This window comes from Aotus nancymaae, unplaced genomic scaffold (assembly GCF_030222135.1).
Source record: "Aotus nancymaae isolate 86718 unplaced genomic scaffold, 86718_ANA_hifiasm-v0.15.2.pri h1tg000079l, whole genome shotgun sequence".
NCBI classification, from domain to species: domain Eukaryota; kingdom Metazoa; phylum Chordata; class Mammalia; order Primates; family Aotidae; genus Aotus; species Aotus nancymaae.
This window is the reverse complement of record NW_026988494.1, coordinates 18,121,154-18,149,017: the sequence shown is the minus strand read 5'-3', so window position 1 is coordinate 18,149,017 and position 27,864 is coordinate 18,121,154. Positions and strand designations below refer to the sequence as shown.

Sequence of the window (27,864 nt, the reverse complement as noted above, 5' to 3'; positions counted from 1 at the left end):
ACTCCTCCTGAGTCTCCCGCAATTACACTGAAAATTGGGGATCATATTTCCCAACTCCCTCTCCCACGGAGATGCGCTGGGGCACTTACAGATAAAAGGCGACCTGTGGCCCTGGAGGGTGTGTACCTGTGTGTGCTGGAGGTGGCGGTGGATCTTTTATTATTCAACACTCCACTTGCCTGCATTTTAGCCCTTCCTTTTCCACTTCTCTCCTGGCCTCCCAGTGGCCGTCAGGGGTCCCTGCAGACATCGCTTATCCACAGCGGTGGGGTCTGAGAGTTAAAGGGGTTCCTGACCTTCTCTGTAAGTAAAAGCTCTCTAGGGAAGGGGTTATAGCTGACCAGGGCAGCAGAGACCACGACTAAAGCATGAATTCCCCGAAGTGCAATTTACAAAGTTTTTGCATCGAAGTCGGCGCTCGGCGGGGAGGGCAGCCAAGGGAACACAGCGGGTGGAGCAGGGGGATGGGGAATTGTGTCTTGCAAGAAGGACCCCATGGAGACTGGACACCTTTCTCCTGGGACACGAGCCACGCCACACTGTCCTAGTCTCTAAACTTTGGCTCTCGGTGACCAGTCACGCGTAAACCGCTCCTGGTGTCCGAGCGCGGCCCCTTCCGAGAGTGACAGGCTTCTGCCAGGGCGCTCCGCTCCGACGGGCGCAGGGGCGCACTGCAGAAGGGCTGTGCGGGACGCGGGTGGCCACGGCCAAGTGTGACCCCAGCCTGGCCCTGGCCGCCTCCACTGGACCCAGCTCGCGGCGGGGCGCCGGGCTTGGCCGCGGTTGCGCCCGCCTGCCCGCCCGCGCTCGCCGCCGCCGCCGCCGCCGCTCCCCGCCCCCGGGGTCCCTGGAGGCTCCGCGGCTGCCGGAGCTGGAGGTGGAGCCGAGTCCGTGGCGGCCGCGCAGGAGGGAAAGTTCAGCGGCGGCGGCAGCGGCCGGAGCCAGGCCGGGCAGCCTGCAGAGCGGCTCGGGTAAGTCGGGTTTTCTCCCCAGCCGGCCGGGCGCTGTGCGCCGCGCGGGGGCGTCGGTGGCGCCGGCGGATCCCCACAGCCCCGCGCGTCTCGCTCGCGCCCGCCCAGCCCGCGACCTCGGGGTGGCTCGTGCAGCCGCGGAGGACGGCGCCGCGCCGGGCCTCCCTCTGCCGCTGCCCGCCGGGGGGCCAGGGCACGGGCAGGGACCGAGGAGCGGCTTGGCAGGCGGAGGGCGAGGTGCCTCCAGGTGGTCGCGTGAGGATGCGGAGGGGGCGTCCAGGGAGGGTCCCGGGCCGCTGCGCGCCCGGGGTGGGTTTGGCTTCACCAGCTTTTCTCCTGGCCTTCCGCTGTCTAATTACTTTCTGCAAAACCCACTGAAAAGTAGCCTTTCCACGTGCCGCCCAGCGACTGCTGTTATTGTATTATTGTGGCTGGGATGGAGAGAGTGGAGGGGGCGTGACGAAGGTGGCCGGTGGGCAGCGTGCTCGTCTGCCCTGGACCGGGGACGTGGGGGATGTGGCTAAGGGTCATCGCCGTCCGAGGATGCCCAGGGGATGTGCGATTGGTGGGCAGAAGCTGTGCGAGGGCATGATCTTGGGGTGGGGTGGGGGTTGGGAGGGCGGGGAGGAGAGAAGTAGGAAGCGGAGGCAAAGTTGTTTGTTTCCTTCGCACTTCCTGCACCTGCACTCCGGTTTGAGATTTTGAAGTTATCTTTTCATCGATGAGCAAAGAATGGTGAGAAAGGAAGAGATGTTAACAGCACTGTGCCTGCCAAAACAGTGAGCCTCGGGAAATACTCATAAATGAAATACTAATAAAAAGGATAGTGTGGTTAAATTTCACAAACTCCACTTTTATTCTGATTTCAAAGCCTTGGCGCAGTTTTTACTTAATGTCATTAGATACGTCTAGATAATAAAGATAATGAACTGTAAAGATAATGAGCTGTTCTTTCACGTTTTTTTAAAACTAGAGATTTAAATTTAATTCTGCAGGATTTCTTGGATTTTGTTGACATTATTCCTACAAGAAAATCAAATTACCTTGGTGTTACTTGCAACAGTGAGCATTAATAACCACTGTGCAGTGCTGAAATACTGCTAACGGGAGGGAGAAAGGTCCTTTAAACTTGGAAATAGCTGCGCAGAAAGGCAAGATGAAATTTTATATAACCCTTAGGCAGAAAAGGCGACTTGAACATGTGTAATAGTGCATAATACACAAGGTACTTGCTGTTGGGATCCCAGAAGATGTCAATTCCTAGAAAGCAAGAGATGGGCCATACCCATTGTAAGATCACCACACATATTTAATCATTCGTCTGCCTTGAGCTACCATACTCTAGGTGCTCCACATAATACAATATCAAAATAATGTAATCCTGTTCATCTTTGTGTGCTAAATCTCGTATGTCTATTTGTAAAATGTATTAGTGGGATTCAAAGCAGAATCTCCAACATTTGGATTCATCCATTTACATTACAGTGCAGTGAGCTTGTGCTTTGCTGTTCCAGAGACCTGAGCTCCAGGTGGCTTCTTCCACTTATTAACTGTATGACCTCGGGCAAGTTACCTACCCCTTCCCAGCGTTGGTGTCCTAATTTGGAAAATGCCAATAATACTCTTCACTTTATGGAAATGTTTAGCAGGAGGAAATTACATTTGGGAACTTATCCTAGTGCCCGGAGCACAGAGTATGCACCTCGTAAATGTTGTCTTTTATTTTTTTGTCTTTCTTTACATTTAGGGATCCTCAACTCCAGCATGTTTGAACATTTAAATTTGTTTTAATTCCTTCTTCTTCATAACCCTACTTTCCAATTATTTATCCATTGATTATTTATTGAAGAATCTCAGATGCCACCCAATATGGGTGTTAAAAATGAGGAGTTGATGCTTTGGGGCAATATTTTAGTTTTTTCTTGTATCTTCCTAAGAATCCATAATAAATTAGATCATATGATGATGAATGGTACTTACCAATCTTTGTATTGCCCTAGCTGTGTTCTTAATGGCATTTTATTACAGTAAAAAGAAATAACAGTAAAGTCTGTGAGGGTCCTTATCTTTTCTATTTTCTCCATGTCTCACACAGTGCCTGGCAGGGCATAAGGACTAAATAAATATTCGTTGACTTAAAATACAGAATGTAATGAAATTATTCTTTGGTCACATCCTTCTTTTAATAATTCCTGATGAAAGGACCTCGAGATCCTAAATTATAGCCCTACTATATATTAGGGCTAATAGAGGTTATTACGGAGACAAGGCTAAGGTAGACTTTATTACCTATTGATTTTGCACTCATGATGAAGCAGTCTTATAAAACCTATAAAGCCAGGTTGCAGAGTAACATCGCCACTAGGGGCCTCTTCAGACTAGTGTATCACCCCAGGCTGTCATTTATTACCATCATCCTGTCCTTTAAGGTAGCAAAGAAATTTAACTTCCTGGGTTCATGATATGGAATACTTTATTAGAAAAGGGCAACTTTGTGTCAAAAGCTTTAGCCAAAGGCCTAAAAAAAAAAATGAAAGTGATCTTAAATGATAGATTTGGTACTATTTTTGAATAACTTTCGAGTTAAAGGCTTAAAAGAGATGTAAGAATTTGGATTTGGATTTGTATATCCTAATTTTCAAATATATGATTTTTCATAAACTTCAAACATACACACACACACATATATGATTTTCACATATATATATATTTTAGTGGTTTTCTTTGTATGTCTTTGGTATGGCTTATTTTTATATTTTAATGTGTTTAAAATGGTTTTATTTCCTAAATAGGTATTTATAGCACTAACAGCAATATAAGTTGTTTTTCAAGGAATTTTATCTGGCTGGCAGAAGCTTCTTGTATCTTTCCTTTTAAAAAAAAAAAAGTCTCACATCTGTAATTCCAGCACTTTGGGAGGCCAAGGTGGGTGGATCTGTTGAGGTCAAGAGTTTGAGATCAGCCTGGCTAACAAAGCAAAACCCCATCTCTACTAAAAATAATACAAAAATTACCCAGGTGTGGTGGCAAGTGCCTGTAATTCCAGCTACTCAGGAGGCTGAGGCAGGAGAATCACTTGAACCCGGGAGGCAGAGGTTGCAGTGAGCTGAGATCATGGCACTGCTCTCCAGCCTGGGCAACACAGCGAGACTCCATCTCAAAAAAAAAAAAAAATGGAGTCACATTAAGTCTCACCTTTAAAAAATGTTTTATCACATTCCAAGATGCATCACTGAAAGGCACCTTTCTTCTATGTGTGTTTGAAAGGACCTCTTATTTCTAAATTCTACTTTGAATGAAGTTAGTCAAGCTTGAGAATATTTATTGAACAACTCGAAGGTGTTTTTATTTGTTGTGTTTTTATTTGTCAGATACAATTTGCTGTTTGGTAAAAAATTACTGACAATGTATGTAAACAAGCATTATTACTGAAAATATTGCCATATTGTATGCAAATTAATGAGAACATTATATTTTCAGGTTTTCCATGAAATTTAATTCGAGTGACAAACTAATTACCTTTAATCTGTAAGTAAAGTTAGAAACAGACCAGGTGTGGTAGTCCCAGTAACTTGGGAGGCTGAGGTGGGAGGATTTCTTAAGCACTCAGGAGATCAAGACCATGCTGGGCAATCTCAAGACCTTGTCTCAGAAACAAATGAGCAAAACCCAACCAAGCCGCAACAAAAATTAGCAACAGAGAAAAGTTTAGCACACTGTAGGTCTTAAATCTTACCAATGATTTTCCTATGTTATTTAGCAGAATGTCTCTGAGTTTGGAAAATTATGAAATATCCAATTCTGATTTTCACATGGCAGGATTTTACAATAAGACAATCTGGTTTTTGCACCCCTCCCCTACCTTTTTAAAAATCAAAGTCTAGGTCAGTACTCTAGAGAACAGGGTAAGAGGAATAACTTTTGCATGAAGGCTGTAGAAAATTTTAAATATCATTTCTCTCTGATTAAGCTAATTGTTTTGGATTACTTTTAGGATTCTGTTCACATGAAAAAGTTATAGAGATCCCATTTGCACAAACTAATGCTTCTCTAGAACTTAAAGAGTTTGGCTTATCCCAAACTCCCAGCGAGTAAAGGCCATGGTGTCTCCCTGCCTCTCCTTCATCTTCCCAAACTGAATCTGAGTCCATGCCAAGATGACAGGTACAAAACTTTAGGCAGGCTGGGACAATTTAGTTTGGGCAAGAGCTCCAAGCTGAACAAGGTTATGGATGGCTGAGTTGAGAGGAAATGAATGAGTCGTTATATCTGGGAGTCATTTTTAGGAACCAGCACTTGGGAGGTGTGCCTGCACAAAAGTAATTGTTTGCTAGAATTTCATGTTTGAACCTAGGACTTAAGGAAACATTACTTTGCTGCACAGATAATTTTTGTTGCTGTTTTTAGGCAACACGTAAAACATAACATTTGGTTATTCTGGAGTCATATTTGATATTTTGTTTCGTTTTCACACACAAAGGACATTTGAGTTGATGGAGGAAAAGAGAAGCAGGAAATAGGAAAGAGGTAGGTGTGAATTGTCTGTTTATACTAAGGGCCAGCCTTGTTTTTGTATTCTTGAGGCACATATGGGCACACAACATTGCAGCTTAATACTAGGAATTGGTCGCTGGTAATGTTTGTGGTATGTTCATCTATTCTGTTAATAAAATTACTAAAATAATCGTCTTTGACTTCAGTTCTGTGTTCTCTCAAAAGTGACTTTCTACCTCTGTCTCTCAAATGTTAAAAACTTGCTAAAGTTAATGTATCAGTCAATAGGTTAGTATTTTAACCTATTGAATCCCAGGAGGCTTGTATGTACACAGGGCTGTGCTAGGTACCCCTTCCTCTGTGGTAGACTGTTCCATGTTGGGTGCTCAGCCTGGTCAGCAGACAGTGGGCTGAAGTCCCTGCAGGGCACACTTGAGTGACACAACTTACACAACTTTGTGTGATGCTTTGTCTGCAAAAGTGGTTAGAACAATGGAGCATAGTAAAGATTTTATGTCTATTTTATATTATATATCATATAAGATATATTAACATATCATCTATATTGTATATGCTATATTAATTATAGTATCTATTATATATGACATACATCGTATATGTATGTCATATATAATAGATACTATAATTACTATATCATATATTAATATATGTATATTATTAATATGTATTATAATTAATATGATGTATTAATTATAGTATCTATTATATATGATGCATGTCATATATAATAGATACTATAATTAATACATAATATTAATGATATATTATATATAATGACATACATCGTATATAATATATACCATGTAATATATAACATTTTATAGTATATATCATATAATGTTGTATATCATTTACCATCATGATCATTATCATATCATATATAAATATATTATTATATATTTATATTAGGTAACATTTTATATTTTATATAATATAATATATGCAATTTTAAAAAATGTTATATAATATATAAATCTACACATGTATTAGTCCATTCTCATACTGCTATGAAAAGAATGGGTAATCTACCTGAGACTGGGTAATCTATGAAGAAAAGATGCCCAGTTGATTCAGTTCCACAGGTTGTACAGGGGGCATGGCTGGGGAGGCCTCGGGAAACTTACACTCATGGCAGAAGGTGAAGGGGAAGCAAGGAGAGAGAGAGCCAATGGGGAAGTGCTACACACTTTCAAACAACCAGATCTCATGAGAACTCTATCACAAGAACAGCAAGGGGGAAGTCTGCCCCTGTCAGTCACCTCCCAGAAGGCCACTCCTTCTGTGTGTAGAGATTATAATTTGACATGAGATTTGGGTAGGGACACAGAATCAGACCATATCAATATATAACAGTGGTTGTTATTGATGTTATCATTATTGACTGCAGTGCTTTCAGATAGATCATTCTAGTAGTCACAATAATCTGGAACAGAGGATTCAGGTAAACTTAGTGCTTATAATAATGTTTGCAAAGGTAAGTGATTCATTTAAGGTTTCTTGTTTCACTTCTATCACAATTCTTCTCTTCCTGTGATGAAAATGGCTAACACTGATGGAGCCCTTAAATATGTAGCAGGTCCTCTGCTTAGTGTGGTGCATGAATTCTTCATTTAATCAGCACAGCCACCTTAGGAAGTGTGCACTCTTATTATCTGTGTTTTACAGATGAGAGCGCTAAGGTTTAGAAAGCAAGTCAAGGTCAGCTAGTAAGTGGTGGAGCTGGGCCTTAGTCCACGTCTGCCTGGCTCCGGGACCTGAGCTTATGACCTCTTTGCTGTCTTTTCCAGCATAAATACTTATTGAATTAGCAGCCTGGGAAATGTCTTTGAGTTCTGAGGGTTAACAAAACATGTAAACAATGATTTTTTTTTAGAGTATTGTATTTGTCTCAATTTCTGGGCATGATAGAGCAAGATAACAAAATAATTTTTATCAGAGGGTCTGCTTCATCACTTTTAATTTGTAGGTTTGTGTATGTAGCCTTTTCTAGTAGCTCAGAATACAATGTAGAGCAACAACTCTGTATAGCATCTAACTTCTGATCAAGGGACTTTGCAGGTGTGTTATAAGCAGAAAGTGAATAAAATCAAGTGTGTGTGTTGCAGAATATTAAGGTATAAAGGCTGAAGTCAACTATTCATGCATTCATCTAACAAACATTTTAATGCACCAGTTCTAGGAAGGTACTCTGCTAGACACTGCAGGAAATGCCAAGATGTGAAGACAGTGCAGGAGAGAGGAAGGGTTTGAGGCTATGGTAGTGGACAGCCTGGGGTTTGAATCCCAGTTCTACTCCTTACTGAGTAGGGGGAATCTTGTTCCATTACTAAATATCTCTGAGGCTTAGCTTTCTCATGTGCAAAATGGGGATAATAACATCTTATAGGCTTGTTGCAAGAATTAAACAAAATGTATAGGTAAGGTGCCAAGCCACCAGGAAGTAGTAGGTACCAACCAATAATAGTGTCTATTTTCTTTCTTCTCATCTGCCTCCTCTCGCCCTCTCACTTCCCTTCCCTCTTACCCTTGCCCTTACCTCCACTCCCGACTCACAGAGCGGTGGTAGAGATAAAGATACCTAAAATCTAAGGCCAAGTGTGATCAGTTCCTTTAGAATGTTGTTTTCTGGTTCTCCCATGGGGGCTAGGACAAACCTGGCAACAGTGTAGGGTCCCTGTGACACTTGGTTGTTACTTGAGCTGGCCAAAGAGGATGAATCCTAGGAGGCAGTGGCAGCTTGGAGCCCAAGACAGGTACCTATGGTGTAGAATAAGGTTTGGGTGCAAGCGGTGAGGGAGAAGCTATTTTAAGAAGAAGCCAAGAACTCAGGTCTCATGGAAATTGAAGCAAGTCAGAAATGAGTTGGAGGTCAGTTGAGCAGAAGGATTTTGGGATCCAGGGTGCAGGGGATATGAGTGGCCATTTCTTGAGGGATCCAAGGCTATTTGCTGGGTCAGGGGCTCAGCTGTGTTGCACTACCTGGATGCTTTCTGCTGAAAAGCTCAGAGGAGAGCTGCAGCCTGGTGCATCTCCAGATTGGTGCATTGCCTCTTATGGACTTCTGGCTCCCTGGCCTCCCACTGCAGGATTTTTCCAAAGGCAGCATATCCCCTGTCAGTGAGTAGCTAAGTCAAAATTATTAGTTGTCTGGCAATAAGTACTCGAGATCTTTAAGGGGTAGCTGTTGTCACAGGAGAAATGAGCCTTTTTCCCCACCAGTTGGGGATTTGGTTAATTACATCCAGGTCTGTTTGGCTATGATGCAGGGAGCCAGATCCACGGAGGCCTGTGTAGGGCCCTGGTTGCAGTTCTGTATAGTAGTTTGTGTTGTTACATCAGGGAGGGTCTTTAGAGAGATGTTCCAAGTGGTTTTATGATAATGAGCTGCCTTGTTTGGTGTCCAGGGTAGATGCTGTGTGTGGTAGGGAGGGAATGTGGATTTTACAAAATCATTACAGTTCAGGAACGTCTACCTCAGCCAGGAGCAGGAAGCCTTGACTCATTATTTATTATCCCATGGCACATAGGCATAAACCAGCCCTTCTGTGAATAAGCAAACAGAACCTGCCCAGGTGCAAGAGAAGCTTGATTCAGAATTTTTTTTTTTAGGCAAAAATTTAGCAACAGTATTGAATTGGAGAACAGTTTGTTTCAAGCAAGTTACTGTAATTTTCAAAAGCCCATTTTGTGGAGCTAATAGAGTGTATTAAAATGAATTGAACAGGGAAACTTTTTAAAAAAGAAAACAGAAGGATAGCTTAGTGGGAAGAGGAATAGTCCTTGAAATGAAATTCAAGTTAGTTCAAATGGTTCTTGGGACTATTAGTATCATGAGCATATGCAAAGCACACAATTAAGTGGAAAAATTGGGGAACCAATAAACTGAATAAGGAAACAGCAGCACCCCTGGTAAATGGGCCTGGGAGATGGAGTCATGCACAACAACCTCACTTTTTAACTCTGTGAACTTGGGCAAGTTACTTAATTCTTTTTTCTTTTTTTTTGAGATGGAGTCTCGCTCTGTTGCCCTGGCTGGAGTGCAGTGGCACGATCTCAGCACATTGCATCCTCCACCTCCCGGGTTCAAGCGACCTTGTGTGTCAGGCTCCCAAGTAGCTGGGATTACAGGCCCCCACCACCACACTCTGCTAATTTTTGTATTTTTAGTAGAGATGAGATTTCACCATGTTGGCCAGGCTGGTCTCAAACTCCTGACCTCAGGCGATCCACCTGCCTCCGCCTCCCAGGTGTTGGGATTACAGGCATGAGCCACCACTCCCAACCTACTTAGTTCTTTAGATTTCTGTTTCTCATCCATAAAATGGGGGATAATCATGCTTATTTTGAGTGGTTTGCTGAATCATTGGGCTAATGTACATAAATGCTGCAGCACATGGTGAATCCTTAATATATGTGTTAACTTGTTATGGCAGAAAGGGACGGGAAAGAAACATGAAAAATAAAATGAGTATTAAGGAGCATTCAGAAGATGAGAAGGAGCATGCTATATTTGCTTTAGGCCTTATAGCTCTTACTTCTATTCTTAGTTTTTAAATGTCTAAGTTCTAGATTTTTCTAAGCAAATATGTCTTGAATACCCACTGTGTGCATATCACTATGATAAGGTGCTTGGGTTTGGAAACTAATCTCAGAAATCCCTTGATATCTTTGAAGTTCTAGACTGAGAGGAATGACACAGTGACTGGGACTTGCTGTTAATTGATGAATTCCTAATATCCTCTGGCTACTTCAATTAGTTAACCAAAAGATAATAGCTTCTATTTTATTATTTACCATCTACTCTTTATACAAGAGAATAGGAAATAAATACATCTTCTTGGACCTCCATACATGTAAGTAACTTAAAATATCCAGGTTACCTTTGAGTATCTTATATGCATAGAGATAAGATTTCCTTGAGTACATTTGTGGCTACATAATGGGTAACCAAGGGTGGAGACTTGTATTTTGGGGAGATATTTCTTTGGATGTACCTGTGACCTCCAAGTTGTCTAAAGTATGCTCTTTGGCAGGGAGATTTCTTTCTCATCTTTTTACTAAACTCATGGCCCATACATTTCTAGACCTGAATAACAGGAGAGGAGAGAGCTGAGTTTGAGGCTTTTTCTTTTTTTAATTTTTTTTTTAACTTCTCCTCCAGGTGGAGGTGTAGACAAGTTTCTGCAGTAGGAAATTAGCTTGGTGGAGACAGAACTCTGTAGATGACTCACTCTGTGGTCATGAGCAAGTTCTTAATCCATAAAGTAGGAATTTAATCATGGAGACACAGGGGATTTTTCAAATGCAAAGCAATGAAATTTGTGGACTGTGAATTGATTCATCAATCCAAAGGGTGGCTGATGCCAAAATCTGAGCAGATAATGAATTACTCTATTGGATCGAGTAAGCTGGTTCAACATCTTGGGTCTGGGGTGTTCTCAAAAATAGCTTTCCTTTGTAGAGAACATATTATTCACTTAAGTAATTAAAAATCCTGAGAGTTTTTTTCCATTAATATCCCTGGGTATAAAAAGGAACTTATCCAACTTCATTGGGCTTAGCTTTTTGCCTTCTTCCAAGAATGAGTCTGCACCAGTGCTTGGACCATTATTAGTGTGGATAACAGAGGCCTCAGAGAACACCTCCTTAGATCCCGTATGTAGAACCAGTATCTTTATGTTTGGTGTTATGATGGAAATGAAGTTGGAGGGAATACAGGAACTATAGGCTTTTTTGCTTTCTCTCTCACTCATGACACTGACCTCTTGAACCAACTGCAGGAATTATTTGCTGGCTAAGTACCAGGACTGCATTTTTTTCTCTGTCCTCTCAAGATGTTGAATTTTTTGGTGGACACAGGGTAACCAGTGACTATTTGCCTTTTTCACCAAGGTGGGACTTATGGGATGTGAATGTGGGACTTTTGTAAAATTGTCTGGTTTCTTGAAAGTGTGGTTGCGGCGGCGGGGGCTTCTTTGTCTTATGGAGCTGGCCCTCTGCTAAGGTGAAGGCATGTGGGAGGCATTGGCTTCTTTAAACCTCTTTCCCTGGTCTTCACAAATGATAGTTGTGTTATTCTTGGGACAGATGACATGCCAGTGTGTGAAATTGCCAAGTATTGCCATTGTTCTCCATTATGTAGGAAAGAAGGGCAGAGAATGAATGGCAACATTTTGAATAAAGCTGACTATATTCATTTATTTAATTTATATGAGCTAGAAATCTTTGAAATGGCAAAATCATGCATTTGAAAGAGAGTCTTCATTCCTGGAGGAGTTGTATACTTCATTTAATGGTCTTGTCAATAGCATGTTGGAGTTGGAAGTAACAAGAGAACCAATAATTATCAAAAACATATCAACAGAAATAATAGCATCTTTGAGATCATTTGATCTAACATCAGTATTTTGCAGAAATAATAGGAGGTTTGAGATGATCTGTACAATCCATATAATTTGTAGATGAGCAGCAGTGGTCCAGAGTAGCTAAGTGACTTATCTAAGATGACCCAGATACTTAGTGGAATGAATGATGTTGTTGAGAATAGATTCTAGGTTCCTTATTTTTTAACAATCTGCATTTGATGGGCTCTACAACATCATTAGGTACCATGGCCAGTAGGCAGGTAATTGTAGGTGCCCCTTATAATAATGAACTATCAAGATGCCTGCTCTCAAGTTGTTCAGAATCTAGTTTTGGACTTCTATTGTATGCCTGGCATTGTGCTTGATGCTGGAGTTACACAGATGAGCAGACAGGGGATTCTGACCCCAGGAGCTCACAGGAGATTGAAATACAAGGAAAGGAATATATCACCATGCTAGGGCTTACTGACCCATGGAGCATCTGAAACTGTTCCAATTGTCCAATAGAAGTGATGTTTATGGTTTCTTTTGAATGAACATAGAAAATGACCCTCCCAGTCTCAAAAGTTAAGACACTTGTATTTGTCTTATCTGAGTTCCTTTTTCAGAAAACCAACCCTTAGTACTCCCAGATAGTATCAAGGAGCTGAAACTTACCAGATCACCAAGTCTGAACAAACATCAGACCCTTCATCCATCATAATTACCTAAATGACCACCTGCTTCCTGTTGACCAACTCCTCTTCCTCATCCCTCCCTAATTCCTGTTTTCCTGTTTTGCACTTACACTGCTTCTCTGCTATATAAACCTCTAATTTTAGTGGGTCAGGGAGATGGCACCTGATTAAAACCTTCTTCCCTGGCAATACTTGTTTTCTCTTTCTGTGCTGGGAACAGCAGGATCTGGACTGAAACCTTGGCGTTTTGGTCACATGCCTTCCCTGGGGATGGTAAGCACACACTGCCTACTTCAAGGCCACAGGAATGTATTTTTATTTCCTGTTGATTTTAAAACATCAGAAATGGAAATGGTGGCAAAAAGCTTCATGCATCAAATGGACTCTAAATGACCTTAGCTTCATCTGTACACATCCAGCTAGTGAATTAAAGTTTGAAACCTTTTTTTCTTTATATTTCAAATCTATGATCTTCCTGGAAATACTTGGTCAGATTAGTTCTGAGGAGTTTCTTTAGGGACACAAGTAGAAAATGGAATTGCATGCCTTGATTTGATCATTTACACATTGTGCACATGTATCAAAAACCAAATGTATCCCATAAGTATGTACAGTTATTATGTATTGAAAGTGGGAGTGTATGTACCCAAAGAGAGATAAGATGTGGATATGGGTATCATTGTATCTAAGTCAAGGGTTGAATAATTGGTTTTTCAGTTAAATTAAGCTCGTTTTTCTCCTGGTAATGTGGAAATGGCAGAAGATTAGGAAGTTTTACTATGTACTAAGCCCTATTTCAAGCATTTTATTTGTAGAATTTATTTATTTTTTCAACACATACAAAAATACTTGAGGAACTGAGGTTCACATTGATGGAATACTTGGTCTGGGTCAGATGACTATGACAGGCAGAACCATCATTGGAACAAATGTCTGTCTTCCTCTAAAACTTCTACTCCCAAGATTGCTATGGTAATTCTATGGGTACCAAGAGTAATATGTTATGTGGCAGTGGATATTTTAGCTGTGTTTACATTATACTTGGACCAAACTATAGATTCCTAGAGTACAGGGACTGTAGTTTACACAATTTTATAATGTCTTCCCAAAAGTGTGGCAAGTATAGCACAGTGTGTGGTCACAGTAGGTTCCTGATAAATATGGGAGGAATGAATAAATGCAGCAATTTAATAGTCAACATGGTTAATAAGAAACTGTGTTCATGAATAGACAAATCACATTCAAGGATCCCTGTATTTGAGTGTAAATCTGACCTTGGAGAAACCAAACAGAAAACTCACCTTTAGAAATCTCTTTTACTATAATTTTCAGTTTATAAGCATGCCTGTTTTCAGCTATATTCCTGCATACTATGTGTTTTCTTAACAGCTACCTATAAACAAATTATGTATTCATACTCTTGTGGCAGGCTGGCTGGATTTAATAGGGGCAGGAATCTGGCTTCCAACGTATTAAGTGTTCTTGAAGGTAATAAAAAGGAGGACTAATTACCTAGCTGAAACAATTATAAGAGAGATGTTGGACATCTTGACTCTCTGGGATTCTGACATCAGCAAAAGTGGTTAAGAAAAGATAGTTTTGAGAAACAGCAACGACGATCTATTTGAACCAAGTTATTTTATTCAATCTATGATGTGGGTATATTTGTAGTCCACTGAGCAAGAGGACAGATTAAATAATGCATTGAGTTTCTGTGGTTGAAGTGGTAATTTTAAAGTACATGGCTGGTGTTCACAGTTGGAGTCTGTGAGATCTTACATTTAATGATTATACCTTTCCCGTAGCCATCTGTCTTTCTTTTTAATAAGCAATACTCCTTATCGAGCCCGATTTGTGCACATTGATTGCACCATTATACTTGTTAAATATTAAAGCATTTTTTCTCTCTCTTGTGAAGTCTAATTAGGCAGAGTATTCAGGGTGAGCCTGGCGTTATCATTCAGAATAATAGTCTGGTCATTACCTATAACATACCTCAGCTTCCTGGATCATTTGTCTTTTTTTTTCTCCTATTTGAGTGCCAGTGTACCAAATATATTACATAAAAATTTGATGAAGGATTCAGTACTATTGGGCCATTAAGAGAAATTATGCTACAAAGATTGTGAAACCTTTGAAAAATGTGTGGAGAAATTTATCATCTATAGTTTGCATTTTTCATGAATCAGACTTCTGAAAAGATATATAGGTTACTTGATGGCACTAATTTTATTCAATGGAGCCATCTTAAAGTAGCTTTAAATGATAAAAATACAAATTACAACAATGTTGGGAAGAAGGAAAAACCAATCAATAAGTAATTCCATTTTATACATGCTGCTGATGAAAATAATATTTTTAGATATCAAACCACCATCTCTCAAAGTCCATGTGGTGATCCCTTACTTACTTTCTCAACTTACCTGTTCTGTGCACTCTAATTCAAAAATGTATTTGAATTGCTGATTTAGCAGCAAGCATTTTGTCCAAACAGGGCCAAAAGTAAGATTATGAATCACTATTATTTTTGAAAAGTTATCTAACATGATTTTGAGATAATCATTATAATGAATATGGTCCATAATGAATATGAATATCCCATTTTTGAGGTGTTCACATTACTTTCTCATTTGTGCACATACACTCACACTCAGGCATACATATACACATATGATCTGGGCTGATTGGCATGAACCAGATTAGGAATAAGCCCAGTTTATTGCTTCTATTCCATATATTTCATACAATGTATGGTTATCGGACTAACAGTTTTTTCCCTCTCAGTGGTCCCAGCATCTCATGTTGGGGTTTTGAAAGTGGCTTTATCCCTTTACAATTGCAAATAGCAATTGTGTTGCTTTCCATTTATGCATTATGGAAATCAGCGTGTGTGTGTGTGTGTGTGTGTGTGTGTGAATGTGTGAGTGTGTGTGTGTGCCTGTGTCCCTAAAGTGAGAGTTTATTTTGAGTTGTTTTTGAATGTGGTAAAATCAAAATGAGATCTGGCTTTGAATTAAAACATGGAAATAAAGATCAAACTATGAAAGGAAATTTATAGATCTTTTAGTCCAATGTTTCTGCACCACAAAAGGAGAAACCAAAGCTCAGAGAGGCAAAGAGGCTTCTCAGAGTTCATGTGGTTGCTAGTGGCAGAATTGGAACAGGAGCTTGGCTCATTCCCTGTGCTTTTTCTGCAGTACAGTGGAGCCCCTTGACAGATGATGACGTTTGGACCATTTCCCATTTTCCAGACCCTTCACAGGTATAGCGTATTTTGGCCTGGGTAGGTGAGAAAGATTCTGAAGGAATGACTGTTACCTATGGCTGGCTGAAGACAGGGTTGGGATCTTCTGAATCTGTCTAGGGTGATATTTTTTCATTGGCATATTGTTAGAAGCTGAAATCTCAGTGATGAAAATTCCCAGTGCAGCCTTTGAGAATTTCAGAGTTCAGTAGCTAGTCAGAGAAGGCAGCAGACAGCTGTCTTGGGACTATCACAGAAAGCATTGGCTGCAGCTTGGTCAGACCAGGGCTGCGTGGAGTTGGGTCTTCTGTTTCAGAGGCCTGGAGTCTTGCATTTTCAGCCTGCAAGGGCAATTATCAGGTCTTGAGTAAATCACCTAACCAAGAGGCCCCATGGTTGAAAAGGACCCAAGAGGTAAACGGGTTAATTTACCATGGCAGATATCTGTCATGGCAACTTGAATATTGAGTTTATACAGCATAGTGATTGGCACATCGAGTTTGAAGTCTAAGATGTCTGGGTTAGACCAGCTGTCACTTACTAGCTATGGAACTCCATCAAGTTACTATACCACTGTGAGCCTCAGTTGTTTTGTCTATAAAATGGGAATAATAGCAAACATATATTGTGCTCAGTGTGTGCTAAGTGCTGTCTCAGTTCTTTTGTCTGTAAAATGGGAATTATAACAAACATTTATATTGTGCCTACTATATGCCAGGTGCTTTAGGAGAAAACTCTATGAGGTAGGTACTACCATTATCCTCTCTTTGCAGTGAGGAAACTGAGGCCCAAAGAGGCTTAACGTCTTACTCAAGGTTATGCAGCTGTTCATTGCTGAGCTGGGATTTGAATCTTGGCAGTCTGTTGCTTTTTATTACTTTCCTGTGCTGCCTGTTGACAGGATTAAGGTTATTGTGAGGATCAAATGGGATAAGTACACCAGAAATATTAGCTCTCATCATTATTAATTATAATAAAGCTAGCATTACCTTAATAACAACAAAATCTATATGACCAGCACTTTCTTTTCTCGTAGACAAGCTCCTTATGTAAGAAGCCAGATCATAATTAGTAAGTTGCTTTGGCAATTCCAAAAGTAATGCAAAAGGAATTCAGAAGCTTTTATAAAATGTCCCTATAGCTCATGGAGCCTTAGTCTAGATGGATAGACCACTGGCAGGATCAGCTCCCCTAGTGTTTTGGCTGAGACTCCCTTTTCACCTCTGAGGGCTTGCAGACTTTTCTTCCTCTAGGGAGCTCTGGAGTACCAGTGACCAACTCTGTAATGGTTTTCTGTAGTCTATCCATCCAGATGATTAAAGTAGATTACCTAGGCTAAGGGCATTGTCTGTGCCACTGGACTGCCACTGTAGAATTGTCTAAGAACAATGCCGCAGTCTTTGGAGGAAATCCTTCAACGTACTTCCAAAAGTCATTTTTTGACCTGCTTCCTCCATTTTATTGGGTTCGTAACCTAATTCTCAGCGTGCGATCTTATTTCCAAATTGCTTTGCTATGGATTTTAGATATTATCTTGTGTCTCTTCTTTTGTTTACTATTAAATTTATAAATTATGAATACCTATGTGGATATGTAACATGGGTATTCATTTTAACTTATGATAATCAAGCAAATAACTATCCATAAGAATCTAGAACATTCCTTTGAAGCCCCTCATGTGTGCTTCCTGCTCATACTTCCTTCTTCCTCCCCCTCCCTCAACCCAGCGGTAACTGCTCTTCCAAATATTGTTAACTGTTTCCTTGCTTTTCTTTTGAGTTTTATTAGAAATGTGCATCCACAGATAATTTGTTTTTGTTCCAATTCAACAGGTGGTTGAATTGGAAAATTTGACTAACACTTCAAGATATATTACATAGCAGTTATTAAAATAAGTTGTAAGAAAGACCCCAATGGCGATTTTCAAATGAAATACCCAAACAGCAGGCTCAAGCCTTTGAAAATCCTCCACACTCTGAAGATAGAGTAAAACACTGGCACCGGATCTGTGATGGAATTTACCTGAAGAAACCTCTGCCGTGTATCTGTCACTGTCCTTTCTCCCTGGAGACAGCAGCTGCTTTGAGGCTGCCTGGACAGCAGGCTCTGTGTCCCCTGGGGCTGGGAGTGTGGCAGGCTATCATGTGACTCAGGTGAGATAATTTCATGGCAGAGTCAAGGGGAGCAGCTGGGATAGGGCTTCCCCCCTGCTGAGTGTGTTGGAGAGATTTGTGCGTGCCATTTGTGTGTGCTTCCTGTGAACCAGATGTGGCTCAGGGCCAGCATGGAACAATTTGACCTCTGCCCAGGAGGCACAGGTAGCAGAGAGCTTGTGGACTGAATTTTAGGGGCTGCTGGGGTGGGGATAGGGGCAGTACAAACAGAAGACTTAAATGCATCACTCACATCACAGGGATTTCGGTCAAAGGGGCCCAGCAGGGAGCCCCTGGAAACACTACAGAAGTACCCATGAGAAAGAGAGAACCTTGGTTAAGTATCTGCTGGTCTACAGGATGTGAAGCCACTTGCATTGGTGAGGATTAAGTTTGCCTACATATAAATGAAAGAACAATGGTAGCACAAAATAGGAGTTTACTTCTATGTAAGAATAAGTCAAGAAGTAGGCAATTCAGGAGTGGAATGATGGTTCCACACAGTTATTAGGAACAAGTCTTCTACTTCACTGCTCCCACATCCTAGGAATAGATTCCTCATGCTCATGGAACAAGAAAGCTGCTAAAGCTCCAACCATCACATTATGTTCCAGGCATAGAAGGAAAATAAGGGCAGAGGAATGGTCTGCCCCCTCCTCTTTAAGGAGACTGTTGTGATGCCCCACCTAACACTTTTGCTTATTAGCCAGGGTTCACTAAGAGAGGCTAGGAAATATAAACTTGTTGCTGGATTCTTGTTATAAAGATGAAGGGGATATAGGGAGGCAGCCAGCATTTTCATGGCAGTGGTGGTCAAGTGGTCTTTCTTCTCCATGTTTCAAACCCAGAGAGGAGAGTACTAGCAGCTAACAAGTAGGTAGGAAAAAAAGAAGAAGGGTACAGCCTGCCTGTACAGATCCTAGCTGGGGTATGCAGCAGGAAGTCCTACTGTTTGTTTTGATCTTCTCTAGAGTAAATGTCATACATTGGCCTGAACATTCTATTTTATGAATCACAATTATGTTTTGTTACTTAAAGTAACTTTAGGTCTTTCTGTTACTTATAAATGGCCAGAAAAGTATAGGGCCTGCTAGATTTTTCCTTGAGTAGCATGATATAAACATACCCCCTAAATATCATATATATTTCAGCTTGATATGGTCTTTATTGTACATAACCACCATGCTATTTTCATACCTAAAAAAATTATCATTCTTGGGCTAGGGGAGGGATAGCAGGGGGTAGGGAGATTGGGGAGGGATAACGTTGGGAGAAATACCTAATCTAGGTGATGGGGGGATGTAGGCAGCAAACCACCATGGCATGTGTATATCTATGTAACAATCCTGCAAGATCTACACATGTACCCCAGAACTTAAAGTACAATTTAAAAAAATTACTAAATAACCAGACCATGTTTAAATTTTCCTTATCTAAAAAACTCTCTCTTTTCGTTTGATTAATGATGTGTAGGAGGGCCCTACATTGCATTTGATTGTTTGGTCTCTGAAGTCTCTTTTAATTTAAAGTCGTCTTCCTGATACTGTCATCTACTTGTATATTTTCTATAAATGTTACTTATATGTAGAGGTTTAATTAAATTGAGGTTCATTTTTTTCAGACAAAAATAATTCATAGTTCATATGAATAACTTTTTTCTTCAATCAATGCACAGTGTCATATGGTTCCACTTTTAGTGATGTTAAGACTGATAGTGGGCCAGCCCTTAACTTTAAAACTTCCTTTTTATTTTGTAATTTTTGTCTTATAATTTTTTTTATTGTGGTAAAATAACATAATATAAAATTCATCATTTTAACAATTTTTAGGAGAACATTTTAGTGGCATTAAGTACATTTATGTTGTTATGTAACCATCACGAATGTTCATCTCCTGAACTTTTTCATCTTCCCAAACTGAAACTCATACCTATCTAACTGTAACTCCTCATTCCTTCATCCCACAACCCCTGAAAACCACCATTCTACCTTTTGTCTCTATAAATTTGACCATTTTAAGAACTTAATATACATGGAATCATATAGTGATTTGTTCTTTTGTGACTGGTTTATTTCACTTAGTGTAATGTCCTCAAGGTTCATCCATGTTGTAGCATGTGTCAGAATTTTATTTATTTTAAAGCAGAATAATATTCTACTCTATGTCTTGCTCTCTTTTTTCCCCATTAGAAAAAAAATTATTACTTTTTTGTTTATGGAGATGAGATCCTGCTCTGTCACTCAGGCTGGATGGAGTACAGTTGTGTGATCATAGCTCACTACAGCCTCGAACTCTTGGGCTCAAGCAATCCTCCTGCCTCAGCTTTTTGAGTAGCTGAGAATTACAGGTGCAAACCGTGGTGCCTGGCTACCCCATTTTTTATTGTTGCAGAATACACATAACAAAATTTACCATCTTAACCATTTTTAAGTATACAGTTCATTGGTAATAAATACATTCATGTTATGCAACCATCGTCATTGCCCATCTCCAGAATTCTTTTAATATTGCAAAAGTGAAACTATATTCATTAAACGGTAACTCTCCATTTGTCTATCTAGCCCCTGGCATTCTACTTTCTGTCTTTATGACTTTGACTACTCCAAGTATCATATATAAGTAGAATCATCATATTTTGTGTATACTTTTATTTTGATATGAAAATAGCATTTAACTAGATTTAAAACATATCTTTGTGATGATCTCAGTCTTTAAGTTAGAGCCTTAGTACATTCACATTTATTGTGATTATTGCTGCTGTCTTGTCTTATGTGCCTTATTTATCCTATTGCTTTTATGTTTCCTTTTCTCTCCTTTCCCTTCCTGTGAATTGAGTGTTTTTTTTTTCTTTTTCCATTGTTTTTCTTCTACTAGTTTGGAAGTTACACATTCTACTGTTTTTCCAGTTGTTCTTATAGAAATTTTTTCCTTATGTGTTTAACAAAGTCTAAAATTAACCACTGGTCAATATATTTATGTTTCTTTTTCCTAAAAGAAAGTATTAGAAAACTCTGATCCCCACCTCTTTAATATTTTTGACTATCTTGTGTTTGTAAATTGACAAATTAGATATTATTATTGCTGTCGTGCTAAATGGTGAGCATTCATTTGGGTTTAACCACATTTATGTGTTTTTCCCCCTCATGGTTTCTTCTTGCCTCTTAGACTCTCTTTCTGGGATGTATATACTTCCTGAAATACATTATTTAGAAGTTCTTTTCGTGAGGGTCTGTTGGAAGTAAACTCTCCTAGTTTTATTTATCTGACTGTAACTTTATTTTATTCTAAGTTTTCAAAGACAGTTTCTTTAGGTATAAAACTCTAGGTTAGAAGTTACTAACTTTCAGTACTTTAAATATAGTATTTCACTGACTTTTGAGAAGTCAGTTTTAAATTAAATTGATATTCTTTATAGAAACATGGTTTTTAAAATCTGGCTACTTTAAATATCTTTGTTTTTCCTATCTCCACTCTCTCCTTTCTGGTTTTATTTTTAATGTGATAAGAGAGGATTTTGTTGTTGTTGTCCTGTTTAGGGTTTTGTGAGCTTCCTGAACTCAAGGAACTTGCAATTAGGCATTCTTAGGGGAATAGGCAAGCATCTCCACTTGCTTTCTTGGATCATATTTTTCTAATTTACCTCCCAATTGTCTTTCATCAGTCTTGGAAAATTCTCAGCCATTATTTCTTTGAAAATAACCTCTTTTTCCAGTGTTGCTGGTGTTTCCTTCTGGAACTCCAGTGAGATGTACTGTAGATTTCCTGTCTGTTCCTTAGTCTAGTTTATATGTCTATCTTTTTTCTCCCTCTGTACTGTTTTCTGGATAATTTTGTCCACTGTATCTTCTGTTTTATAAATTCTCTTTTTGACCATGTCCAATACAATATATAGACCATCTATTAGGTTTTTAATGTCAATGTGCAGAAGAACTGTTTAGTTAATGGCTTTTTGAAAAGTAGTGCCACTTTTTGGATGATTCCTTTTTTTGTTTTTTGTTTTTCTGGGGGGGTTTTGAGGCCTCATGAATTTCTTAGTCCCAAGTACACGAAAAAAAATCCTATAGGAAGTGATATTTAGACATTAGGAATTCAGGAAAAGACACAGCAGTTTGTGAGACTACCCTATAGAAACTTTTTCTGTAAAGGACCAGAGAGTAAGTATTTTAGGCTATTGTGGGCCATACAGTGTATATTACAACTACTCAAGTCTGTCGTCACAAGTGAAAAGAAGCCATAGACAATATGTAAATGAATGAGCACAGCTGTATTCTAATAAAACTTTATTTACGCAAACAAGTGGGCTATAGTTTTCTGACCCCTGCTATGGAAATTTGAATTCTGCTTTGTGTTTGGATGAATTAAAACATTTTCCGTGCACATATTACAAACAAAAGAGAAGAGATGGCTGTTGTATATCTCTACATCTCTTTAGCTTGCTATGATTGCACTATTTTCATAAGTTTTGAAGCATTTTTCATTTTGCCTTTAATGTGTTTTCCCATGTTGCAATATTATTTTTACATGCAGATTTGAGTGTGAAATACCCATAAACTTACCAAATGTTGAAAATTGATTAAAAAATTGATTAAATTGTACAAGAAGAAGAAAAAGGCCTTTATTGCATTGCATTTTTTATGTACTTTATATTTTTTCTATGCTATGTATTTATTCATTTCAAATTGTTTTTAGGATTTGAATTTATTTTCATTGTTCAATTGATATATTATTCTACCTGTGAAGATTATTTGGATGTCTTCCATGGAGATGAAATGCATTATAATTTTTCTCCATTAAAGTTATTGAAACTTTTTTTAAAAATAGAGATGGAGTCTCACTCTGTCACCCAGGCTGGAGTGCAGTGACTCAATCTCAGCTCACTGCCACCCTCCGCCTCCTGGGTTCAAGGGATTCTCTTACCTCAGCCTCACAAGTAGCTGGGGCTACAGGCATGTACAACTACATCTGGCTAATTTGTTTTTTTTTTTTTTTTTTTTTTTTTTTTTGAGACAGAGTCTCACTCTGTCTCCAAGTGCCAGGCTGGAGTGCAGTGGCGCGACCTCAGCTCACTGCAACCTCTGCCTCCCGGGTTCAAGCAATTCTCCTGCCTCAGCCTCCTGAGTAGCTGGGACTACAGGCCACCACCACACCCAGTTAATTTTTGTATTTTTAGTAGAGACAGGGTTTCACTATGTTGGCCAGGATGGTCTCGATCTCTTGAACTCGTGATCCGCCCGCCTCGGCCTCCCAAAGTGTTGGGATTACAGGCATGAGCCACGGCGCCCAGCCATTTTTTTTTTTTTTTGTATTTTTAGTAGAGATGGGGTTTTGCCATGTTGGCCAGGCTGTTCTCAAACTCCTGACCTCAGGTGATCCACCTGCCTCAGCCTCCCAAAGTGCTGGGATTACTTACACACATAAGCTACCATGCCTGGCCTATTGGAACTGTATTTATATTTAACAAGTTTTTCATGTAAAGTTGTTAAGTAAGGGTCAGGTTTTCTTTCTTTCAATACATAAAGCTTTATTTTTTTAAAGTCTATCTGATAGTTTTTGATAGTCTCTGTCTTGTGCCATACACTTAAAACATTTTTATAGTCCTTATTTGATAATTTCAATATCTGCAATTTTTGTGCATGTAATTTTGCAGCTTGGTTTTATTTTCTGTTACTTGCTCATGACAGCTTTTCCCCCAAGAGTTTTGTGGTATTTTGATTTGAGCTTCTGGTCACTGGAATGTTACCTGTGGGAATGTTAATGTGGGAGTTTTTTGAGGCCTGTATTTAAAGTGTGTTTGTTCAGAGAGGTCTTATATTTATTTCTTGGAGGTATCTGGGAGTACTATCATTCCAAGGTGTTTCAAAATGAAATCTTTGGTCTGGAAATTTTGGGGTCACAAAGGGCCAATTTCAGCCCATACCTGTGTGAAGGAGGCCTTGCAATTAGGCACTCTTAGGGGACCTCTTTTTCATTTTTCACCCAGAGCCAATGCTGAGATAGGCAAGCATCTCCACTTGCTTTCTTGGATCATATTTTTCTATTTACCTCCTAAGGCTGCTGCATTTTGGGGGTCCCAGTTCTGTGCATGGAAGCTTCTCTGGCAACCTCTGGCCCCAGCATATGCCCTAGGCATTGCCCCCTGCCCCTTCTATATTGCTCACTAACATTAATTTCTGGGCTACCAAGAGCAAACCTGATCTTTCTTTCTTTCTTTTTTTTGAAACGGAGTCTTGCTCTGTCTCCAGGCTGGAGTGCAGTGGTGCAATCTTGGCTCACTGCCACCTCCGCCTCCTGGGTTCAAGCAATTCTTCCACCTCAGCCTCCCGAGTAGCTGGGACCACAGGCACGTGCCACCATTTCCGGCTATTTTTTGTATTTTTAGTAGAGACGGGGTTTCACCATGTCGGCCAGGATGGTCTCGATCTCTTGACCTCGTGATCCGCCTGCCTCAGCCTCCCAAAGTGCTGGGATTGCAGGCGTGAGCCACCACGCCTGGCCAAACTGATCTTTCTTATCTGTTAAGATATATGCTTTCCTATGATTTCAGGGCTTTGACAATTTCCCTTGTTTTTCCATCATCTCAATCATGCATTCAGGTATACATTTATAGTATATATGTATATTTATAATATACATACACACATATATATACATACACACACATATACATATATATTATGTGCGTGTTTTTGCATTCAGTAACTTTAGGTGTTTTGTACAGATTTTTTTCAGCTATCTAGTCTGCCATATTACTGACAACAGAAGTCTGTGTTTTCTTCTTCCTCAGATTTTTATGTGACCTCTCAGACATTCAGCCAAGAGTCAACACTAATAGAAGGGAAGAGTACTTCAGAATTATTCTTCTCTTCCTTGTGTTAAAAGAAAAACTTCGGACAAATTAAATTTAGCAGAGTTTATTTGTGCAAAGAATGATTCATGAATCAGTCAGCACCTTGAAGTGGTAGAGGTTCAGAGAGCTCAACCCAGCAATGTGTGCAGGCAATATTTATGGACAGAAAAAGGAAGTGTACACACAGTCATTGGTCATGGCTGGGCATTTGCCTTATTTGGGCACAGTATGATGAGACATTTACCTTATAAGGCATTTACTTCATTCATTGGCAGCCTGTGATTGGCTGAAGCTTGGCTGCCGTGATTGACTAAGACTCAGGTATTTGTTACAAGAATATTCTCTTAAATTAGGTGGCAGTTTGCTATGTAGAGATTCAAAGTATTAAGGCAGCTTTAGACTAGTTTCACTAGTTTAATGCTTGGTACAAGGTGTAGATTTCAGGTCATGCAGAAGAGGCTGATACTTTGACATTTTTATCTCTGTTTCACATGCTTTGATTCTGAGATGAAAGTGATAAAGGAAGTGGCCATTCAGGTTCTGTTATAGTTCCCAGGGCCTGGCACTAGCCTGGTCCTGCTCCATCCCTTGACTGAGGAATCTCAGCGTTCACTGTGGGAGGTGGACAGATAGCCCTGACTCCCTGGTGTGCCATGAAGCAGCTGGGTACACTTCTTAGGGTACATTCCAGCCTCCTCCACGGTTTGGGCTTGCACTCCTGGGCTTGGGCATGAATTCTAAGCTAGAGATAAACGGTTTCTTCCTTTTCAATATTCAGGGATGGCAGCAGAGGTTATCTTCTGACTACTTCCAGGTACATTAAGGAAAAAAATGTCCTTAATGACAACAAATAAAGCTTAGTCCTTGCTGATGTGAGCAGAAGCAAAATGTGGAATTCTCACCTTAGCTAGTCTCCCTTGGGAACAGTCAGTGCTCATGTCTTTCAGGCATAGTGAAGTGCATGCATAATTTAGCATGGGGCATGCTAGCCGCAGAAGGCCGTAGACCACTCGGCGCGTGGAGTGCATTGTGCATTGGCTTTGTTACCCTCTGATTTAAATGTTGTCTTAACAGTCGTGGAGGAGGTGAGCGATAATCCACGTTGGCATAAAACTTCGTATGTCACACGGCTGCTGGCTCCCAACTCAGAGTTTGAGACAATGGTGTTGATTTGGTGGTTATCCTGCATAGGGAATTGATTTATTCTTACTAATAGAAAGTATAGGTTTTTGAAGTAGGCAATAATGGAATCTCTTTTATGCTTAAATAGAATTATACATTAATGATTGGTGGGGCATGGGCCTTGGCTGTGATCTTGTCATGTGAACATACCACAAGGAGCACATTCCAAATTGACAATGTGAACTTAGAATATAGGGATGGGATTTTATTCTTATTTAACTTATATTTACTAGATACCTTCCATATAAAGCACTGACGAAAGAAACAGAAAACAGTGTTTTGTTACATTGATATTGATTGTTCTTTTCACTTCCGTCCAGAAGTTCTACTCATCATCAAATTAGTTATTAATCCTCAGAAATCCTCTTTCAGCACTATTCCATTTCTAACATAGCAGGATAAAGGGATGAGTTAGTAGAATAAGCATTTGAAATTATAAGTGCTCCATTTCTTTGCTATTTGTATTTTATTCCCTTCGTATTGCAAAATAAATTTGAGATATCTACATATTCTGTTTTTAAAAAGAACAAATCAACAACAACATATTCAGTATCATCAAAGTTACAAAATAGATAAATTAGAAAATTATTTGCATTTTAAAAACACAAAACAACGATTAAACTTTGTAGGATGCAGCAATGCGAAGTAATATGGAGAGTGATTCATATGGCAAGGGAATGGATTTTGAAATGACATAATTTGTAAAGATCCATAGACATAACTTTTCTGCAACTTGATCTATTGCCTACTGTCTGTGAATACTTCTCACTGCTCTGTATATTTTATTGACTTATAAACCTTCATATGGTTTTCCTGTTTATTCTTTTAACACACATTCATCAAGCCACTACTGTGTGCCAGGCACTGTGCTGGTGGTACTGGGTGAAAGTCTCACAAAGACACATATGGCTGCTTTTTATTTTACTTTCAGGATCAGGGAAGGCAATATCAAGTGAAAGGTCAACTCTCAGTGAGTCAGAACTTCATGTTATTATTTTCAAGAGATGGTCCTTGAACACAGTAACTGATTCTGGTGCATGTTTTATGGCAGCTGATAAACAGAGTTTACCACAGTAGACATTGATCGATTTTAATTGGATGTATTTTGTTGTAGAAATACTGTTCAAAAACTCTCTGACTTCTGCATATCAGGAAATTAAAAATAATGTTTTTGAGGGCAAATTTTTCTTGTTAACGTTCATCAAAGACAGTGGGAGAAACATAACCATTATGCTAGTTTAGTTGAAAACATGCCATTTTTAGCACACTAATTTCTAGAAAAAGGGGGGAACTGATTAAAGCTAGATTGATTCAGATTGCAACTTTAGCTTACATTACCTAATTCTCTTAACTTGGAAGATTTAGAATTGATTGTAAGGAAGCATTTTGCCAATGACACATTTTTAGAAATGGTCTTGTTTTCTGTGTGCTATCAATGCGTTATAGAGATCAAAGCTCTAATGCCATACATAATTGAAATGCCAAAGATAGAGTTGCAGCATGGCCTGACAGCTTGCTTATTATTTGACTCAATATTTTAATTTATTTTCTAAATTATTAACCATGGCAACAGTTTAAAAGAGTTCTCAATATACAATTATAGAGGATGTTGACAAGTAAATATCTGCTTTTTTCTTGATCAAGAATTATAGCCTGAGCTGGATTTTTTTTATTGTGGTAAAATATACGTAGTGCAACCATTTTTACGTGCATAGTTTGGTGGCATTAAGTACATTCACGTGGCTATGCAACCATCTTCTATTGCATGTGGCTATGCAACCACCAACTCTTTCAGAGTTATGTGGCTAGAAGATGGTTGCGTAGCGAAGTTGTTTGGAGGTGCTGTGTTCAAGCAAGCCTAACGGAGTTGCATTATGGAAGAGTGGCATCATAAGTTTCTTATATTTTAG

General features: G+C 39.6%; 1 protein-coding gene across 2 annotated transcripts in view; it reads left to right on the top strand.

Moving 5' to 3' along the window:
• Positions 1–250: 250 nt before the first annotated feature.
• CSGALNACT1 (chondroitin sulfate N-acetylgalactosaminyltransferase 1) overlaps positions 251–27,864 on the top strand; it is a 359,476-nt gene continuing 331,862 nt past the window's right edge. Inside the window, exon 1 of one of the 2 annotated variants that reach the window (XM_012435253.2) lies at positions 251–303. The gene's annotated coding sequence lies outside the window, so the exon portion shown is untranslated. Of the gene's footprint in view, positions 304–879; positions 972–27,864 lie in introns of those variants that run through there. The other variant, XM_064368806.1, reaches the window with a different exon arrangement.